Consider the following 14,025-nt stretch of genomic DNA (forward strand, 5'->3'; position numbering starts at 1 on the left):
AGAATCAAACGGCTCAATTGGGCCCAAATATCCAAGGTTAATTTTGTGAGAAAGCTGCAGTGGCCAGATAAGAGCATCCCTGCAAATGAGTTCTGCCTGCCTGGATTACTGCTAAATTTATGCAGCTTTCCTTATCCTTTAACAAGCTCCTCTGAAGTGGCATAATTAACTTGCGCACATAAAAATGTGCATATTTTCTGCTTGGTGCTAAAGTTTTTTTTATTTGACTGCTTTGATTTTTCTCTTCTATTCATTCAGATACTTTTGACTTGAGAGATTTGCCATTGTAATGACACAAGAAGAGTCTACTTCAGCATTCTAATGACTAAAATCACTGCATCCATTACGTATGGCAAATGGTAAGCAAACTCAGCTTGAAAATGAAGCAAAACGTTGGCATCAATGCAGCAATGTCCAGCAGGCCTCAATGGACAAAAGAAATGTTCCAAAGCTAGCGCATATGGCTAGGATGTATGGAAATCACCTCGTGCCTTAGTTTGATCAATCAATTCATTGTCTGGTTGTTTGGAAGGGATTGCGGGAACCGCCGTAGCAACAACACGGAACGTATCCATCCGTTACGGCGCGAGCCCCATTTCCTCAAGTCCATCTTTTTCACCTGTTTTTTGTCCCCGCCCGTCGTCTGACCTGGCCGTTTGTCCATCAGTCTGTGGTGGTAACGCATGACTGGATTTTCTTCCTCAAGAAGAAATGATCTCGCGCAGTCCGTTTAAAAACCACAGCAATTAGTGGAGTATATTTGATGACGTGAAGGTTTTACGAGCCTCTTAATTGAAAAGCTTATCTTTGCTATGCAGATGCTTCATAAATCTGAAATATGATAAGTGTTCTTGTAAAGCCAAAAGGGCTGCTCTTGTTATGGCTGTAATAGCCTCGGGTTCAAATGGAACTTGTAAAGTTATTCTACTACTGCATTTGCCTTTAACAATAGGTGATTAATTGATGGCTGTCAGTCACAATATGAAGGAAAGCGGCAAAGGATTTGCTTTTTGGCCTAACTGTCATGGCGGTTGATGAGCAACAACCCCCCCATTCCAGGCCAGCAGCAATCCCGGGCTGAAATCCAGGGGCTGTAGCGCCGGATTTGGCTTCCTGGTCTAAAGCCAAGCGGGGAATTGCAGGAGCGGCCGTCGCCGCCAGCTACACCCAAAGGCAGCCACGCTTTCCGTCTTATCTGCTCCTCGCCATCGTGCCGCCGCCCAGCGCAGCCACCTGCCGGCGCATAAGCAATATTTCAATATTTTGGCCGGCCCACCGGCCCACCGGCCCACCGGCGGCGGCAGCCTCCTCCTCCTCAAAGCCTCCCTGGAGATTTATCTGGCTGTTGAAGTAGAAAATGAATATTTTACAGTTGACTTGCCTGATCAATTACCTACAAGCTGTTGCCGTATTTTGTGCTCGGTCACAGCGAGACCTCGTAGCTAGCTGGCGTTGGAGCATTCTCTTCAGCATACAGCCAGTTACAGAAGTGGCGCTAGTAGATGAACATTTGCGTTGCGTTGTCTCCGGAGCTGCTTTGAGAGCGCAACGCCAGGCAAGTTCAGCAGATAATAACAAGAACTCCTTTGACCTCTTTCAAACATTTGGAAGGGGAAAAAAATAAAATAAAAAGCGCCCTGATTTTCCTTCGAGGGCAAATTAGTTTGATTATTTCTCATACACATCAATTGTCCTCCAATCAATGGCTTGATTGCAGCAGAGGCCAAAGACTGCCTTTGGATAATGAAGCGCCCGCCGCTATTCATCAAGGGGACATTCAAAGCTGCCGACCCGACCCGACGCCTCCCTCAATGGCGCAATCGCGTGACGAGCGCTCAAACGCTTCCATTGGAAAACAATACGTGGAGATTTTCCCAAACAAATCAAACCAGAATGGAGGAGGATGACGGACTTGCAAGTCCAAATCCCATTGCGTACTTTCAGCACCGCATCTTGTGATAAGTGACAGACTTTTGCTACAATGATTGAATCTGAAATAAAGATGGGAGAAATTTGCACCAGACGGAGAAGCAAAGCTATGCATTTTTGCCCCCATTTATTTTGCAGTCAGAGAGGGGGAGGAAAAAAACAAACAAACAAACAAAAAAAGAATGTAATTAACCTTCTCAGTGAGAGAAATTCTATTACAAGCTCCTCTCGTGCCATGCAAAATGTGGTTTGGAGAGATGTCACAGGCCGTCAAGCGGAAAGCCCGGACTGTCTGCATTTTAAAGCAAACTTCCAATTTCCTCCCCCTATCTTTCTTCGTTCTCACTCAAGCTGGAAATTGAGTATGGCGCACTTATGTGGAGCGAGAGAGGGAGGGAGGGAGGGAGGGAGGGCAAGAAAAGGTAAGCTTTATCGCCTCATTATTTATTCACTCTACATTTGCTTTGTTTGAATACACTTGATATGTTCTCAGCAATGACCATGGCCTTTGGGAAAGTCCCCGGCAAAGGTTAGAAACGAGATCCAATGTTGAGTCGGGCGTCCGTACAAGAATCAAGCAAAAAGACCTCTGCACAGGTACTTTTTCCAGTTGCGTTCCGTCCTATCCAGTCTTACCTCTCTTAAGGTTCCAGCTTTGGACAGCCGGTTGTGAGCATCTGCCCGCTCTCGTCCGTCTTTAGGCCACGTTCACACCATTTCCCTGAAGAAGAAGAATTGCACTTGAAGAATACAGGAAATAGCCCCGAGGAAATGAAACAGCTGCACTTTGCTTTCGCTACGCTGTGGCTTTGACTGACACTAGCGGGGCAGCACTGCTGGCACCCCCTGCCACTAGTTTGCCATGAGCCGCATGGCTGGGCCAAATCCTTCCATCCACATTCATGCCAGTACGCAAACAATAGCATTTATGTATGGCTATAGTATCCAGATCGTACTGCTCTGCGTACACTATTATATAGGAGACAAGAAACAATCTGAAGAATCAATATTTGCGGCGTGCCGGGAGACGGATCCTGACGAGGAAACAATCATATCGGTACAGTGAATAAATACCAAGGAATGTGCACATTGACTTTGCCAGTCTATTTAAACAATAGATAGCGGCGGCGTTAAAGTTAGCGGCTGGCTGGATCACCCCCAAAAAACAACAACAATCAAAACAAGCGGCTTTTGGGAGAAGAAAACAAAAAAGGCCGCTTTGTTTTCGAATGTTTTGCGTGTGGAAGCCTCCGCCGTGCCGGAGACGGGTAGCATCTGCATTTCTGTCCAATCTTCATTGATGCACTTATGAGACAACATACAAGCTCATGAGATGGAAATAACCTGTGTGTCACTTTGAATCGAGTCACTCTTCTCACTGATTGTTTCCTACATTGCATTATGCTAAATGCACAGCGAGGATTGGGACGACGGTCAAGATGCGCAGGGAGGGAGCGAGCGAGTGAGTTCTCAACGCCAGCTCGGGACGGCAGACATCGGGCACGTCATCATCCTCGGTTGTCTCGCAGCAAGGCGAAAGACAAAGCCACCTTGCTGAGATCTTTGCACGAGCAAAACGTGAACCCCACCCATGGCCATCTTCAAGTGCACCATAAAACAAATGGAATCATCCATCCATTAGTGCCAGGCAAAAAAGGGTGCGGAAAAGAAGATTGTTGCGGCCCAATGATTTTTGGAAAGCAACACAAGGCATTTTGGCCAAGGACAAAAGCAAACGGCATGTCCCACCTGTATGAAGTGGAAAGGAGGGCTCAATCTTGGAATTCACTAAAGTGGAACTGGCTGTAATCCAATGCCATTACAGTGGAAAAGAGGTCAGGGCAGATGGGGCACAGTCCAAAGCACCGCAGTAGAGGACCAAGTCCTTTCTTTAACCTTCCCAGACCACAAACCTCAGGCTACTTTTCAAGGGGATCGCAGATAAAAATCAATCATGTCCAATTATTTGTAGTTCAAACAAAATGACAGTATGTGTGTGTGTGTGTGTGTGTGTGTGTGTGTGTGTGTGTGTGTGTGTGTGTGTGTGTGTGTATGGGTTGCTTATTTTCTCCAGGTGAGTCTCAGCTGTATGGAATCAAGATCAACGCTCTCACCACACCCAACTGCCAGATGGTCACAACAAACATTGCATTTGGATGTTTGTCTTCAAGTGCTTGTCATGTCAACAAAGCAATAGTGAGCGGGGAGGACAGAAGGAAGCAGCAAACCAGGGCATAGCCAAAGACACGGCTTAGCGTACAGCCGGGCTCGAGATGCATGCTGTTCCTACCATGAGCGTTCCAGCTGGCAACGGGGCGGGGCAACGGGGCGGCCGGCAAAGTGGTGGTGTGGCTCTTCCTTTCCCAACGTTGTCTTCTGCTTGTCCAGTTCACCACGCATGGCCCAAAGGAAGCAAACATCTGGCAGACTGGGAGGGAGCGGTGCTTTTCCAAAGCCGTGCCCTCGCGCTCATGCCAACAGCAGGTGACCTCTTCATAGCAAGCGTGCAAACACACGTGTTATTGCGCCGTCTACACTTGTGTGCCCAGTGGCCTTGCAGATGCATTTTGCAAAGACACCCCGGCCCAGATGGTTAGTTAGCGTGGCTGCCAGATCAATTAGGTACCAACAGCCAGCTCGGCACGCGGCAGCGTTTTGCTCGGAGCGCCGATAAAACGGAGCAGCGTTTTCCACGACGCGTCTTGATATGCCGTTTCCAGTCCCAGAGCGAGCGTTGCTCATAGCTGCGATAAAGGCTCGGACTAGTCATTTGTTCAAACAAAGCAACATTTGCAGTGAAAGTAAAGAATGCCGTCATTTGACAAACGGATTTCTTCCCTTCTCGCTTCACTTGAACCGAGCAGACAGAAAGGTGACGCTGGCCGGCCCGTGCTGCGAATCACCAGCTAGCGGCCTCTGTGGCCGTCTCTGTCTGGGCCAGGACCCGGCCCGGCCGGGCCCGTTCACGCTTGGCAGAGAGAGAGAGGCTAGCTACGAGGCGAGGAGCTCCACGGCTAACTCGCTCTCACTCACTCACTCACTCACTCACTCACTCACTCACTCACTCACTCACTCACTCACTCACTCACTCACTCACTCACTCACTCACTCACTCACTCACTCACTCACTCACTCACTCACTCACTCACTCACGGCTGGCTCGGGCTGAGGACTTGTTGCAGGTTTTGCAATGGTTTTGCATCCCCAGAGACAGAGCCTAAGCCAGCAATGGAGAAAGCAAGGCATTTGGGAGGGACAAGCGCCACGTACATTGGCTGGCGCTATCTGGAGGCAGTAAAAGCAATCCAGTTAACGCAGGCAGCATATTAAATGTCTGCTGGAGGCGTGCAAACGCTATTCTTTCACCACTGATTAAATATGCAATCATCAAAATGATTATAGAGCTCGAGACTAGCTCCTGGTGGTCGGTGGGCGGGAGCCGCATTTGACGCCATCCAGCAACGGCCGTCAAGGCGTCGCCTCGACTTATTCGGCCAGGGGAGGACCACGTCGTCGGCGAGTCGGCGAGTGGCAAGACTGTCGGAGTCCAAATGGTTGACGTGCATCAATTGGGTGCAGAAGAAGGAGGAGGCGGCGGCGGCGGCATGCCATTTGTGTACCAATATGATGTAGCTGCAAAATCAAATGAAAGAGAAAGGGCACTTCCACAGCTCCTTGGTTTGAAAAAGTGCCTTCTTTTCCAAACAATGCACACAAAACAAACAATTACATTCATGACTGCCTTTATTTTCTGCCATGATTGAGCAGGACGGGCGGGGTGGCAGATTAATTAGCTGGCGTCTGGAAAGCTTTCTTCTCCCAGCATTGTCACATTGATGGATGGATAGATAGCTGATTCGAGTCATTGATGAGTACAGCCGATCAAAACGGTCCAAAAGGGGCAAAAGTGACAAAGAAAAGAAAGAAAAGCAAGTCATTGGCTTGAAGGCTGAAAGTGCATTGCAGCCAGGGCCCGGCCGGCCGGCTTGTGTGTCCTTTGATGAGCCGAGCTTTCTCATTAGGCAGTCTCTGGAAATATCAGAGAATTCATTCCAATGAGAGGATAGGTAAAAGTGGCCTGCCAACGACGGGGCAAGCGGCATAATCGTTGTTGTGATCAGAGCGCTATTGTCTGGCTGGCCGGCCGGCCGGCTGGCTGGCTGGCAGCGACTCTGCCTCCCTCCCTAGCCCACGTTTATCAGGATTCCGCCGGCCGGCTGGCCGCCCAGAGCGTGCCGCTGTCGATAGAGCGTTTGCTTCCTTCCTAGTGCTGCCAGGAGCTTCAAAGTCTTCATTTACTCGCCAGAGTGCGGACACACGCACTGGCATTATCGCTCAAACAGCTCTCACTGGGCTCCCTTTTATCAGCTCCTTTCCAGATTAAGATGAGAACGATTCTCAGCGCGTTCATATCTTTCTGTTTTCTCACACATGCAGAGCAGAGCAGAGCAGAGCAGAGCAGAGCAGCCTTGTCGGTGTTCTGCAGAGAAAAATATCCTCAAATTCATCTTCCCCATTGTCATGGTACATACTGGAGATGACAGCTTCATCCTTATTGGATTTGATTGCCTTCAGGAGTACGGAGCAGCAGCAAGGAAGACAACGCACGAGGCCAGTGTTTGTGTCGGATAAAGCGAGGCCATCTTATCTCATGGGGGATGAATAGAACACGGGGACCTGCGTAGGCAAGAGTTGACATCGTGTCCTCGTTGTCTGGTGGGGGGGGGCATGGCTCCGACATCCCTTGCTTGTCCTCCACATCCCACTGGGAAAATGGGGCGGATCGAGCTGGACTGTAAACTGAGGAGTCCGAGATAGCGCCTGATGAATTAGGTGTTATAGATTGCACATCCGCTGTTATCTTTGGGGGGGGGGGGGGGGGGGAGGCACTTGCTCACACGTTCTTATCACGCAATCAGAAATACAATATACAGTCACCTTTGGAGGCAGGTCCAAACATGGCAAAAAACAATTGGTACTTACTCACACTGGTGTTGATTGTTGGAATGCAGGAGAGCAGCAGAGTGGCTTAGACATTGTTTGCCAAAGGTTGGCATGCCATGCCACGCCACGCCATGCCACGCCACGCCACGCCACATGGATGGACGGATCAATTGGCACATTGTCTCTTGTGCGCATATAGCGAGCGGTTCAAGTCCCAAATCTATAAAAGGGCCGCTCTCAGTCAAATGGAAGCCATCACTATGGACTCCACCCATCCATCATCTTCAATTGGGAGGATTTCACTCATCCAAAACGTAGCGAGCCATTTGAATGAGGAGTGCCGTGCCGTGCCGTGCCGAGCCGAGCCGAGCCGACGCCATCAATCTCCTGGCTTGCAAACAAAGTGTCAGTTCTGCTGGAGCGATCCCTTCCTAGAGTTGAATGCTATGGATTGCGGCCTTCCAAAAGTCCTCCCTGAATACTTGACTCACTTTGTCCCAAAGCAATTATCTTACCATTAAATGATAACATTCAACATGAGAAGCAAAAGGAGCCAGTACAATGACATTGAGCAACTAACTCGGTGTCAGCGGGACACCACGTTTAGCAAACGACGTGGAAAATCAGATGGCCATTTTGCCGACGCAAAGTCGCTCTCTCCAAAGCCGGTAAAGTCGGCTGGCCGGCTGGCTCGAGTTGAGCAAGTAGAATTGCTCACGCTGGGGCAGATAGGGAGGGAGGGAGCAGCTGTGGGGAATTGTTTTGCCAGGCTCATCCTGGCCCTTTACAGATAAGCTGGAGTAAATCTCCCTTGATGTCCTCAGAGAGGAGGAGAGAAGATGGAGACAGACGAGAGCAAACATCAGGCAGACCTCGGCCAAATGATTCAAGCTTCAAATGACTTTGGGAATCAACAAAAGGGAACCAAAGCATTGCTATTCTGCTATTGCTTACAATGTCACAGCATCTCTGATGACATTGGGAGATGGGCAAAGAACGTGGCAAAAGGAAGTCTTTATCTGACCCAAGATATACAAACAAGCATGCAAGAGACAGGCCCATATTGTTCTGACCAAAACCACGCCGGTAAAGGCAGAAGCACCCTGAAGAAGATGAGAAGGTGGAAAAGTGAATCTAATTAGAAGAAAGAAACGAAGCGTGATTCCATTAAGTCTAATTCCTAATGCTTAGTCTGCTAGCAAATTAGCAAACGTAAACTTGCCAAGAAAGGCTTCAGCTTGGGCTCTCATCGTACAATCTCAAACGGTGGATGGAATGAGTATTTTGTTTTCTCCCCGCCAGCCATCCAGCCAGCCAGCCAGCCAGCCAGCCAGCCAGCCAGCCAGCCAGCCAGCCAGCCATCCAGCCAGCCATCTAGCCAGGCATCCAACCATCCAGCCAGAGGAAAAACAAGCATTCACATTGACATTTGCAGCAGGCAGCCAGCAACTTGCTCACGCTGTACAGCGCAATACATTGACTTTGTAAATAGGTGTGTAGTGAGGCTGTTGGTAGCCTCCCTAAAGCATGCGGAACAATTTCATATCTGTTCCCCATTCTTTTCTTCAAGGCCGAGCCAGAGGTGGCGTTCCCTTTTGCCATCTGCTTCTCCCCCTACCCAATGAAGGGAAGGGACTCCAAACGTTTCATTTTCTAGCACGCTCCGCTCCCAACATATCGAGTTACTAAACAGCTTCGCCTTTGCGGAAGCTCTCCTCCATTTCATTTGTCGTCTTGCGCTTTACGAGAGAACGGAAAGAATGGGCAAAAGAAAAGATTGAGCGTTTAAAGACAGCCTGGTTAAAAAGCGGCCAATCAGTTAACCTGATTGCGGCGAGTGGCCTTTTGCAACATCTTGAGTTGAGCGCGTGTGGATGGATGGATGGATGGATGGATGGATGGATGGATGGATGGATGGATGGATGGATGGATGGATGGATGGATGGATGGATGGATGGATGGATGGATGGATAATTGAAATTCTGCCGCAATTGGCACCCTAATCAGCCATGGCTTGGCCTCACACCAGAGGCGCTTTGAAAGGTGTCATTTGATGAACCTTTGATTGCTTCATCAATGAACCGACGCTCCATCCGTATTGACGATTGCGGCTCTTTATTTAGTCCTCAGCCTTATCCTAATTAAGCAATCAGCCAGACCCAGCGAGCGGGCGGGCGGGCGGACGGGCGGGCGGGCGCCCATTCACCGTGGCGTCAACGTTGTCCGTGCTCGCCGCTACGGAGTCTTTTCATTGATTTGACTTGTTACTCTGTCTGGAGATTCAGGCGCAGTGAGCCACACAACTCTAAGCTGCAGCGGAAGCGGCTTGAATCCAAAAGTAGGTGACCTGTTCAATTTCTTCCTTGGCTTTCCTCATTTCAAATTTCAGCGCATTTCTTCGGTGTTGAACTTGCATGTGGAAGAGGAGGATGCACATAAAGCGAGTCCCAAAATAAATTCAAGGGTGTTTCCGACTTAAAAAAAAGTTTTCAAGAGGCTGCTATACTACTTGGTATCAGAAAAGAGAGCTGGAGGTGTTAATTTCATGGGTTAGGTCTTAAATTGAGCTCTGCAATTTTTTTCCCCATTTTTCCCTTCTCCCCACAGAGTAGATTAGAGAGAGGAAGGCCTCCCATCCTCCCTCCCTCGGTGTCCTCAGGTAAGGCTGGGCCCCTCGAACTCGGTCCTCTGCTTGACCCAGGTCAGCCACCCCCCGTGGCTGTGCGCAAGTCAGCAGCAGCAGCAGCAGCGAGATTGGTGGCACACGAGCGCTTTCTTACACGTCCCCGTTGGCCTTCAATGACGACATGTCAAACGGACGTGGCATATTTGGGGATGCCGTACGAGCAGGATCTTCTCAGCAAGATTAGGAGCATTATCTTTATCCTGAGTTGCAAATATGCGAGCTGCGCTTTAAGTGTGTGTGTGTGTGTGTGTGTGTGTGTGTGTGTGTGTGTGTGTGTGTGTGTGTGTGTGTGTGTGTGTGTGTGTGTTGTTGGCTGCCGTCAGAAGAATAACAGCAAAGGCCTTATCTTGAATGCAGACATCTGATATTGTCCAGCGACTGAGAGGCTCAATTTGAAAACTGATTTTTTTCCAAATATCCAGACAGAGGTTTGCGCTTCCTTCCAATCGCCAAGCGTATGCCATGAGGACATCAGGGGCCTTATTTTGCTAGATTTCTTGGTACAAGCCGGAAAAAGAGCTGAAATTTCAAGCATGTTCTTTGGAATACACTGACACGTTGCTTTTCCAAATGAAGATTGGTCTTTCCAAAAGGTGTCAAGATGTATCATTCCTAATTCTATTTTCTCATTCAAAGCTCATTTCAGAGAAGTTGTGAACAGCATTGTGGCTACGTTGTAATTGAGTCAGCCAGCCAGCCAAGTGGCCTTTTAAAGAATAATGGCATGCTTTGTTTTGTGTCCATTAAGAAGCAATGCCTTTTTATTAATTCCTCAACTGGGTTTTTCCTGCATCTTCCTAATTAATTCCATTTTGGTTTTCAGACTCAGGAAGCTTGTGCAGATTAATGATGCGGAACCAAAATGTTGTCAAGATGCTGATGTGTTTCATCTACATGGGGTGAAATTTCTATCATTAGATACAAAAGCCTGCCTGATGACTGCAACTTTTTCCTTTAATTGGACGCCGCTTCCAGTGTAGGGGGAGGGGGGCTTTATTTCCTCTGTGTAACCCATTAAGCTACAAAGTCATCAAATAAATGTGGTGCTCCGACATGAATTGAACCACCTATGGACATGGAAGAGATTTTTCAAGATGGATGGATGTGTTCTCTTTTTGCGCTCGGCATGAAAAACACAAAGCGTACAATTTGCCTACATCGAAAAGGGTTTTGAAATAAATGTAGGTCTACGCATAGAATGATTGTTTATTCAAGCTGTTTCTCATGAATGAATGCGTATAATCTGGGAACATGACTGAGTCAAAGAACGATCCATGCTTTCACTTTTGACTTGCAAGCTCGTAATATTCAGACTGAAAAGCTTAAGCCCGGGTGGCAAGCTTAAGCACGTATGTAATTACGCCTGGCCCTTTTTCTGTCTGTGTTGTCCGAGACCCGGTATGTAGACGTTTCAATCTTCCAACAGTGCCTGGGTGCAAGTGCGTTTTAACACCATTGTTCTTCAATCCGTCTAAACAACCAGTAAGCCGATTTGTATACAAAGGAACACAATGTAATTCCAAATAACAATTTGGACTATTCATCCCCTCTTGGCAGGCTGTGACAGGGAATTTGCAAACATTTCTGGATGACGTGATCAGCTTTATTTTATTTATTTGATTTGATTTTTTTTGGGGGGGGGGGGGTTTGATCATTATTTGATCATATTTGATATTTGACCTGTGCTGCTGTGAGTTAAATCACATCAGAGGGATTGAAGGAAGCTATTAAAAGCAAATCCACTCATGTTTGCCAAAGGATGAGCTCCAAGTTGAATTGAAGTTTGGGGCTTAGCACTTTCATTTAGTTAGCGAAGGGATTTTCAGATTCACCTAAATTGAGATTGAAATAGTCAACAATTTCCTGACATCGCCGGTAGCACATCAGGCAAGAGGGGCCCGATTCTCATCCCATGTGCTCCATAGACACTAGGTATGGATGGATTCAACAATGCACAAAGGAATTGATTCAATCAATGTATAGCCTTGCATTTTTGCCTCTAAATTGTGCCACGTTAGCTTGAAATGCAATTAAGGGGATGTTGATAAGCGTGGCCATTTATCCTGATTTGTATCCCGGCGTCAAGCGTGACTGATGACGGAAATCACGGGCAAATTGTTTTTGAATTTAGGCCACTTTTCTGCTCGCTCCATGAAGGGCACGGGGAGTTGCCATGTATTTCGGCGCAGTGATGTCAGACTTGTAATGTAATTACATAGCCATCTGTCTCTCATCGTATGACAAGCGCAAAATGTCCAATTATGCTTTCGTTTAAATTGTAATTAGTTCGGCCCAATTTGCCTGCCTCCCTGCCTGCCTGCCTGCCTGCCTCCAGCGTGCGCCTAATGAAAGAGCAATGCACATTTCTTTGCTAAAAAGGATGGGAAAGGATGCACAGCTACTTACTATACGTGTAGCCTCCACTTTGTTTCTTGTTCGGGTATTCCTTTGATATGGACGATGATTCCATACTACCTATGGAAAACAGCTGGCAAAGTTGGAGCATCTAATATTACTATTCTTGCAATTGTGTCGACCAGTGAAAGAATTTGATTGCGGGTCTCCGTTGTGATCAATGATGTGCGATTGCATCTTCTTGATTTGTATACCTTTGAAGACACGTGTCGTTCTTGCTTCACTTCTTCTCATTCCAGTGGGCCGAAAGCAAGCGGCAGTGCAACCTTCCCCACGCACGCACGCACGCACGCACGCCAAACGGGCAGGACAATTGCGACTAGGCCAGTTCGACTTAGCTGCGTACGTTGTCGTGTCCAGTGTGAATATGAAGATCCCCGCCTTGCCTTGCCTTGCCTTGCCAGAAATGATCCGACAGCCCATTATGGAGTTAAAGTCGGTGTCAGTTCGACTCGACTTTCCGTCTGACATTAATTACAGGTGACAGGCCTAAGAACAAAACGCCACAGCATTTTAACGGCGGAAAGGAAATTCTTCATGCTTTCACTTTGGTCTGCTGTGACAGAAGCCATTACGCGGAGCTCGTCACAACTACAATATTGACCGCGGCGGGGCACTCAATATGGGTCAAAATGCAAGCAGCATTAAAAATACAATTCCAATGGGCAAAATCTCATCAGAATGGGAATCCTGGATTCATTACTCTGTCACAAGCAGTTTTGCTCCTCTCTCTGACAAGCAGATTTCATCCATCTCAATCTTAGTGACCGTTCCAACGAAATTCTAATCTTTCCAGGTTGCACAACAGTTGCCAAAGCCTTTTTTTGTGTCTTTTTCAAAGAGTGAACGATGTAATCCAAACGTACAGCAAAACAAAAAGTATCTCATACAATCAAATGAATTGACCAAGTTGACGTGATCCCGAACAGCAAATCAATCAGCAGCCGATTCAAATGAAGCCAAGAACGCGCAAGGCCACAATGGTTTTCCTTTTGCCATCCTTTCATATCAAAAGCAGCGACCATGACGACAAACAAATGGAAATTGGATCAACTCCTTTTTGTGGGCCACGCTACTTGATATATTACGGCCTTTGACTTGACCTATTGATTCTCCTGATACCTCAGCAAAACCCTTTGAACAGATCCATCCATCTTAAAAACAAACCTGGTCTTCTCATTTGATGTCCAACAATTGTGTGCAAAAGTGCTATTTTTGCCAGTAGCAAACACTCAACTTTAGCTGTAGAACAAATTGGATTTGAGATTTTTTCTTCAATGGATTTTTGGGGCAAAAAATGGTTTCCATGCCAGTCAAATGTCAGTTGTTGCACCCAGATCCTTCCTCAATGACCCTGCAAGGTCACCTTGGACACTCAGCTTACCGTGGATGGCAGAGTCGCTCGCCCGCCCGCTCGCTCACAGCTTACGGTGAAGCATTTCACAGGTCACTTCTGGAAGGATATTCCGTATTTTCTTTTTTGTAGAGGACACCTATTGAAGCAGAAAATCCATGGTTAAGTACACAGTCGACATGTACAATCCTTTCAATTGCTTCTTGATACCAATGAAGCCATCTTACAGCGGTACGTCGTATTTGATTGTAGCAGTGGACTACAATCCAAAGAAAAAGTGCATTTGAACAAATTGGTTGTATATTCAGTCGACATATGTAACAGAAATGGCGCCTAAAGTGCTCATAGCGGACGATGCAAAAGTAAGACGATGAAACCGCGGCAGGAAATCGCACCTGAAAGTACTACCGATACTGTGCGCAGTCAAAAAGACATCTAATTGCTCATCTCTAATCCTTTTAAAAGGCTTTTGCCTTTTTCCCCATTGATCCCATTCCAACTGGAACAGCGGCACCGGGGGCCACATTAATCCTGTTATTGAAACCCTCAAGTGTGGCTGGCTGGCTGGCTGGAGAAATCCAAAAAGCTCTTTTACCCTCGTCAGCCACACTCCCCATCCGCTGCTTTTCCAATGATTGCCTCCAATTCATTCATCATGCAAAAACAAAGAGTACAAAGATACAACAGTTTCTGGCGA

The sequence above is a fragment of the Syngnathus leptorhynchus genome, chromosome 20 (assembly GCF_054491065.1).
Source record: "Syngnathus leptorhynchus isolate UIUO chromosome 20, UIUO_Slep, whole genome shotgun sequence".
Taxonomy (NCBI): domain Eukaryota; kingdom Metazoa; phylum Chordata; class Actinopteri; order Syngnathiformes; family Syngnathidae; genus Syngnathus; species Syngnathus leptorhynchus.